Source organism: Papio anubis, chromosome 13 (genome assembly GCF_008728515.1).
Source record: "Papio anubis isolate 15944 chromosome 13, Panubis1.0, whole genome shotgun sequence".
NCBI classification, from domain to species: Eukaryota; Metazoa; Chordata; class Mammalia; order Primates; family Cercopithecidae; genus Papio; species Papio anubis.
In genome coordinates, this window is record NC_044988.1 from 96,315,655 (window position 1) to 96,323,736 (window position 8,082).

At 48.7% G+C, this 8,082-nt stretch overlaps 1 pseudogene across 1 annotated transcript; it reads right to left on the reverse strand.

The window, feature by feature from the left end:
• Positions 1–3,304: 3,304 nt before the first annotated feature.
• LOC101014964 lies at positions 3,305–5,503 on the reverse strand (annotated as a pseudogene). The gene is made up of 3 exons (XR_162698.5): positions 5,456–5,503; positions 4,860–5,047; positions 3,305–4,448 (listed from the first exon to the last, which is right to left on the reverse strand). The product of XR_162698.5 is annotated as a neugrin pseudogene (transcript).
• Between the last annotated feature and the right edge of the window lie 2,579 nt (positions 5,504–8,082).

Genomic DNA, 8,082 nt, shown 5'->3' on the forward strand with positions numbered 1-8,082 from the left:
GTACTAACATGAATGGCTACCATTTATTAGGCATTTAATGGGCACTGAGCAGTTTTTTTGTTTGTTTGTTTGTTTGTTTGTTTTGAGATGGAGTCTCGCTCTGTTGCCCAGGCTGAAGTGCAGTGGTGTGATCTCGGCTCACTGCAACCTCCACCTCCTGGGTTCAATTGAATCTCCTGCCTCAGCCTCCCAAGTAGCTGGGATAACGCCACCACTATGCCCAGCTAATTTTTGTATTTTTAGTAGAGAGAGGGTTTCACTATGTTGTCTAGCCTGGTCTTGAACTCCTGACCTCAAGTGATCCACCCGCCTTGGCCTCCCAAAACGCTGGGATTACAGGCATGAGTCACTGTGCCTGGCCAAACAATATACTAAGCACTTTTCATGCATTATTTCCTTGCGTCCTCAGAACAACTCTGTGAGGTAGATACTGTTATTCTATTCAATTTACAGAAGCGGAAACTGAGACTCCTGGAGATTCAGTTGGGCAGGGTTGTACAACATTGAGGTGGTGTGAAGTGGGATGTGGCTTCATAGCTTGCCCTATATATATTGTCAGTCATGTCCCAAACCTGTGCTAAGCATTAGGGATACAGTAGAGAGCAAAGCTGACAGCCTGGCCGTCATGGAAGCTTTGAGTTTAGCAGTGGAGAAACATCAGTCACATTAATCACATGGCCAGAGTAGCACATAATCACAAAATGCAATGAAGAAAAGGTCGAGGGAACCAGGAGAGCCTATGACAGGAGGATCTGACCCCATGTGGGAGCCACAGGAAGTGACACTTGAAAGAAACCTGATGGTAAGTTACTAGGTAAGCGGGGTGGCAGGGAAGGAAAAGCATTTTAAACAGAGGGAACAGCACGTGCAAGGGACTTGAGGCTGGAAGAATCCTGACATATACAAGGAACTGAAAAAGGCTAAAGTGGCTGGAGCACAGGAGAGTGGCCTGAGATGACACACACACGGAGGGCCCGTTCCTGGTGTTCAGCTCTGCATTTCCAATGTGAACCTTGATGACCCTCTTACAATGCTTCTGTGACCAAGCAACCTGCCTGCCTTCTTTTTTTTTTTTTTTTTTTTGGAGACAGTCTCGCTCTGTTGCCCAGGCTGGAATGCAATGGTGCGATCTTGGTTCACTGCAAGCTCCGCCTCCCAGGTTCACACCATTCTCTCACCTCAACCTCCTGAGTGGCTGGGACTACAGGCGCCCGCCACCATGCCTGGCTAATTTTGTTTTTTGTATCTTTAGTAGAGACAGGTTTTCACCGTGTTAGCCAGGATGGTCTCGATCTCCTGACCTCGTGATCTGCCCACCTCGTCCTCCCAAAGTGCTGGGATTACAGGCGTGAGCCACCGCGCCCGGCCGCAACCTGCCTTCTAAAGAATCCACTCCTCCGTTAGAGTGGTTATCTTTTTCTTTTTCAGAGGGCAGTCAAGTTTTCTTAGCCTGAGAGTCAACTTGTCTGTTTTTTGTTTTTTTTTTTATGAGACAGGGTCTCACTCTGTCACCCAGGCTGGAGTATAGTGGTCTGTGATCACATCTCACAGCATCCTTGACCTCCCAGGCTCAAGCGATCTCCCTCAGCCTCCCAAGTAGCTGGGACTAAAGGTGGGTGTCACCACACCTGGTTAATTTTTTTTTTTTGTAGAGATGGGGTCTCACTGTGTTGCCCAGGTTGGTCTTGAACTCCTGGGCTCAAGTGATCCCCCTGCCTTGGCCTCCCAAACTGCTGGGATTACAGGCATGAGCCACTGCTCCTGGCCAACTTGTCTCTTTAAGGTGTCTTTGCGTATCATAATTCTGCTTGCTTCACTTGGTTTTAAAGTTGGAGTTTCAGAAGACAGTCTGACTTCCTTTGTAGTTGTGTTTTTGGATTGTGCCTCTCTCTAGACCCAGATGATATGATTACTGGTCTTCGAGCAAGGAAAGGCTTTTTCTCTCAGACATGGGAGGGCAAGCTGCATCCCTCCCACAGAAGGGAAGGAAGCTCTGAGAGATTCAGGGGTCCAGGCTTCTCAAATTTATCTGAGTCCACTTGGATAGTTAGGCTTGTAGAAAGAGTCTGTCTTTAGCCCCACTAAAATGCAGTGCTTGGTGCTTGCTAAGGCCCTAGGCCACAGACATAAAGTCTTTATGGTCCCTGCCCCTGAACAGCTCACAGCCTCCGTTGTCACTTAGATTTAAAAAATGACTGGTGGTGGGCCTGGAGCAGTGGCTCATGCTTGTAATCCCAGCACTTCAGGAGGTGGGTGGATCACTTGAGGTCAGGAGTTCAAGACCAGCCTGGCCAACATGGCAAAACCCCGTCTCTACTCAAAATACAAAAATTAGCTGGGCGTGGTGGTGCATGCCTGTAATCACAGCTACTCGGGAGGCTGAGGCAAGAGAATTGCTTGAACCCAGGAGGTGCAGGTTGCAGTGAGCTGAGATTGCACCACTGCACTCCAGCCTAGGTAACAGAGCAAAACTCTGTCTCAAAACAAAACAAAACAAAACAAAAAACACTCAGCAAACTATACATTTAAAGTGGGAATATTTTATTTTAATTATACCCTAATAAAGTTGATTTTAAAAAGAAAAATATATTAATATGGCAATACTGGGAGAGAAGTATAACCTATTTTCCCAGTATTAAGCTGGGTCCCTTCTTCGAACCTCTAAATCCTAGTAACCCCAAACCCTTGCCTTTTATTCACCCAGCCCAAGGGAGGGTAGCTTCCTTCCACAGTTATTGCCTCTCACAGTCTAGTGATCCCTTTTCATTTTTTCTTAGACTGCCAGTACAGTTTTAGCCCATTTCTTAAGTTACCTCTGCTGAAGTCACCGGTGCAATTTCTGGTTTTGGTTTTTTTTTTTTTTTTCTTTTTTTCTTTTTTGAGAAAAGGTCTCACTCTGTCGCCCAGGCTGGAGTGCAGTGGTGCAATCATGGCTCTGTGCCACCTTACCGCCGCCTCACCCTCCAGGGCTCAATCAATCCTCCCAGCCTGCCCTCTCGAGCTGGGACTACAGGTGCACACCACCACACCTGGCTAATTTTTGTATTTTTTGTAGAGATGGGGTCTTGCTATGTTGCCCAGACTGGTTTTCAACTCCTGGGCTCAAGCAGTCTACCCACTTTGGCCTCCCAAAGTGCTGGGATTACAGGTATGAGACACCACACCTGGCTGATTTCTCTTTCTTTTCTTTTCTTTTCTTTTCTTTTCTTTTCTTTTCTTTTCTTTTCTTTTCTTTTCTTTTCTTTCTTTCTTTCTTCTTTCTTTTCTTTCTTTCTTTCTTTCTTTTTTTTTTTTGACTGCTACATTTTACTTTATTTTGCTTGTAAGGAAAACAATTGACTAAGTTGTCCCAAAAATGTTAGTGTTCACTGATCAAGAAGGAAATGAGGTCAGAAGGCAAACTTTTCACTTCCTCTCAAATATAAATTGCAAGTATCACAGAAAATTGTAACAACACATGCAACATGGCTGGTTTTCAACATACACAGTGTCCAAGCAAGAAGAGTGAGTACTGAAGATCAACAGAGGTCAGATTGGGGGCACTACTACAGGAAGTCTGAACCTATCCACGCAGTTTTTTCCTCCCATAGTCCAGGCTCAACACTTCTTCCTATTCTAAGGTGGCTTCTCCATAGGTAGAAATCCAGGCTGTTCCATATATATTCCTTGCCCAGCTGAGTTTCACAAGGCATCTCCACAAGCCAAGCCCCGACTCAAATTCTGTACAGGAAGTTCCCGTTGCTGTCAAATAACTCTCGGCCCCTCTGCACTACTTTGCTGCTGAAGTTACCCAGCTCCTCTGCCTTCAACTCCTCCAGCTTCTGATCACTTGGCAATGCACCACTGCCAGTTCTTCTGGTGCTCTCAGAATCACTGGAGTACTTCTGTAGCTCTCTTGGATGACCTAGGGGGTACAGCAATAGGCACAAAGCTCTCCTCCAGGTGCTGGATTTCTTTATTTCTTCCCTTCCATCTCCTTGGTATATTTGTCCTGTGAGTGTCTGACTCTATCACTTTCAAAGCTGTGCTGTGATTCGCGTCTTTGGATGAGGCTTCGCGTCTTTGGATGAGGCTATGTATCAGGCATAAGCAAAGAGCCTGATACCGAGTAGCCTGCAGGGAGCAGCTTTGAGGTATTTCCAGCGCCCCGGAGCTGCTGGAGAGAGTGGGCAAGCCCAGCTTTCTTAAGAAGGACTTTTGGATCCTGCTTCAGCTTCTGCTCCAATGTGGGTACAAACTTGCTTTTTAAAACTCTTCGAATCACATCAGTGCTGACATTAAAGCCTTCAGCCAACCTGGGAACTGACCAGGAGTCTGGAAATTCCTCACGTAAATACCGGATCTGCTCCATGGCTTCCCGAGTCAGGGTTCTGGGCGGGGCACCAGGCGCCTCCATTTGCCTCCGAATTTTCTGGAATCGGATTGCTTTTTTCTGTCCTTTCAGGGTGCTGGGGGAAGAGAACCAATGGCACAAGCCATGCGTGGAAGCAGAATGGATGTTTGAAGAGCCTCAGGCTAAATCATGGAGCGCCCAGCCCTCTTCTCTTTGATCGCAAGGGCAACCGGGCCGTGTTGCCGGCTTAGAGCTGCTCTGTACACCCAGAAAGCTAACACCTAGAACAATAACTGCCTGTAAGCATGCCGAACTCTCTAAACTAATGATGAAATACGTCGCTAATGAAGGGACCAGTGGTCCCTGGGGAGCTGAGCACCTCACGCTGTGCGACTAACAACGGGTAAGAGGAAACGAGGGCCGCCGCGCAAGCAGCGGCAGGACACCCGGCGCCAAGGGGGCGCGGCCTGGGGCGCCGGGGCGCGAGGCCCAGCTTCAAGCTCAGGGCCCGAGGAGAAGCCGGTACCTCTCCACCTCCTGCAGCTCCCGTTCCTCCGGCTCCCAGTCGGAATCGGGGTCCGGCTCCCGGCCGATAGGGCCTGGGCCCGCCACCCCCCGGGTCGCGAACCCAAAGCGAGCCACGGGAGGGGCAAACGCGCCCCCCCCCAGCAAGACACTCAGGGACACCCATGTCGACGCAAACCAGCCTTCAGCCTTTTTTTTTTTTTTTTTGAGATGGAGTCTCACTCTGTCGCCCAGGCTGGAGTGCAGTGGCGCGATCTCAGCTCACTGCAAGCTCCGCCTCCCGGGTTCACGCCATTCTCCTGCCTCAGCCTCCCAGGTAGCTGGGACTACAGGCACCCACCACCACGCCTGGCTAATTTTTTGTATTTTTAGTAGAGACGGGGTTTCACCATGTTAGCCAGGATGGTCTCGATCTCCTGATCTCGTGATCCGCCCGCCTCGTCCTCCCAAAACTCTGGGATTACAGGTGTGAGCCACGGTGCCCGGCCACACCTGGCTGATTTCTTTCTCTTGCCTAGGCTCTGGCTGGTCTCTCCAGGATGGGACTCTGGGACAGGTTTGGTTGTTCTCCTAGTCTTGAATGCACTGCTGCCTCACTTGCCAATGGGAAAGCACAAGTTGGAAACGCACAGCATATAGTAGCATCGTGACTCATGAAATGATCCTCTGAAGTTGATGTTGATGAAATGTGGCTGCCACTTTTACCGATAGGCAGGAATACTAACTTCAAGGGCTGAGAAAGGAGTGGCTTTCTCTGACTGCACTAGAACACTTATGGGAAGAAAATGAGAAGCTTCAGGCTCGAGTCATGGTTAGAGAATCCACGGCTTTTATGATGGGTCTGAGTGCATCTCTTCTTTCTTGAGGTGTGGGTCAACCTCAGTGAAAACCAGACCCAAACTTTGTGGGTTGCAGGATTAAAATATTAGTTGAACTCACAGCCTTGCCACATGTCTCATGAAAAATGTAGGGCATTGATTCAGAAAGACTGGAATCCTGAGAGCCTGAGTGGGGCATCCAGGCAGACTCAGATACATCTGAGAATCCCCAAACCCCTGAATGTCTGTGAGCCTCCCTCCCTTCTGTGGGAGGGACACGGTTTGCTTTCTCATGTCTGAGAGGAAAATCCCTTCCTTGCTTGAAGGCCAGCAATCATCTCACCTGGGACAGTGGCCTTGTATGGAGGTGTCCATTCTCTCCAAGACCCACTCCATCTAGCGCCTCATCACCCCTATGATTGTATCTAGCCTCAGATTTCAGCATGCTTCAGAATACAAAGTGTGACCTGGAAGGAGGTAGTAAATACTACAAAATGATCTTGCCGTGTATTGAAATCATTTTGCCATTTATATCACAAAAACCTAAGGAGTGTGTTTGGCAGTGGTTAGACCAAGGAGGACAGAATGGAACACTGGACAGGGCTGAATTTATTTTATTTTATTTATTTTATTTTATTTTTTGAGACGGAGTCTCGCTCTGTCACCCAGGCTGGAGTGCAGTGGCCGGATCTCAGCTCACTGCAAGCTCCGCCTCCCGGGTTTACGCCATTCTCCTGCCTCAGCCTCCTGAGTAGCTGGGACTACAGGCACCTGCCACCTCACCCGGCAAGTTTTTTGTATTTTTTAGTAGAGACGGGGTTTGACCATGTTAGCCAGGATGGTCTGGATCTCCTGACCTCATGATCCGCCCGTCTTGGCCTCCCAAAGTGCTGGAATTACAGGCTTGAGCCACCGCGCCCGGCCCAGGGCTGAATTTATTTATATGGGTGCCCTGACTGGAGAGCCTGGATTCGTTGTGCCAGCTCATGCAGCTAGAAGTGGCACAGTTTGCCAGGTTGCTTAACTGAAACTTGGATTCACTGAGGATGATGGGACTCATGGTGACAAAAGTCAAGTGGCAGGCAGCCCTTAAAAACCAGGCAGAGGCTGGGCGTGGTGGTTCATACCTGTAAACCCAGCACTTTGGGAAGTCGAGGTGGGTGGATCACCTGAGGTCAGGAGTTTGAGACCAGTCTGGTCAACATGGTAAAACCCTCTCTCTACTAAAAATACAAAAAGAAAAAGAAAAACAAAAACAAAAAAAGCTGGGTGTAGTGGCTCACACCTGTAATCTCAGCACTTTGGGAGGCTGAGGCGGGTGGATCACCTGAGGTCAGGAGTTTGAGACCAGCCTGGCTAACATGGTGAAACCCCATCTCTACTAAAAATACAAAAATTAGCCGGGCGTAGTGGTGGTGCCTGTAATCCCAGCTACTCAGGAGGCTGAGGCAGGAGAATACCTTGAACCTGGGAGGTGGAGGTTGCAGTGAGCCGAGATTGCGCCATTGCACTCCAGCCTGGGGAACAGGGCATGACTCCATCTCAAAAAAAAAAAAAAAAATTACACACACACACAAATTAGCCAGGAGTGGTGGTGCACGCCTGTAGTCCCAGCTGCTCGGGAGGCTGAGGCAGTAGAATCACTTGAATGTGGGAGGCAGAGGTTGCAGTGAGCTGAGATTGCACCACCGTGCTCCAGCCTGGGCGACAGAGGAAGACTCCATTTCAAAAAAAAAAAATTCCAGACAAGGTGGACATAAGGACCACCATGGGCAACAAGAACACAGTGGCAATCAGAATGTTATGACCTGTAGGGAATCATGGGTGATTAATTAATCATGGCATCCCCAGGGATGAAACAGGTGGCTTATTGAAATATTATTTGATTCATCATTATAACAGAAAATATTTCTAATTGTAGACACTCGACTTGGTCAGGCGCAGTGGCTCACGCCTCTAATCCCAGCACTTTGGGAGGCCGAGGCAGGTGGATCACAAGGTCAAGAGATCAAAACCATCCTGGCCAACATGGTGAAACCCCGTCTCCACTAAAAATACAAAAATTAGCTGGGCATAGTGGCACGAGCCTGTAGTCCCAGCTACTCAGGAGGCTGAGGCAGGAGAATCGCTTGAACCAGGAGGCGGAGCTTGCAGTAAGCTGAGATGGCACCACTGTACACCAGCCTGGCGACAGAGCGAGACTCCGTCTCAAAAAAAGAAACTCAACTTAAGTGCCCATAATAGGAAGTTGTAACTTTTCACCTAGGTGGACTGAAGCCAGTTCATAGCCCTAGAGCCCCACAGTGGAAAGGGGATCAGGTTTCCTTGAGAAAGGATTTTCCAGTGCTGGCACCCAAGGTACCTATAACTATTTACTAAAGTGACTGTGTGTCTTTTGAGGAGTGC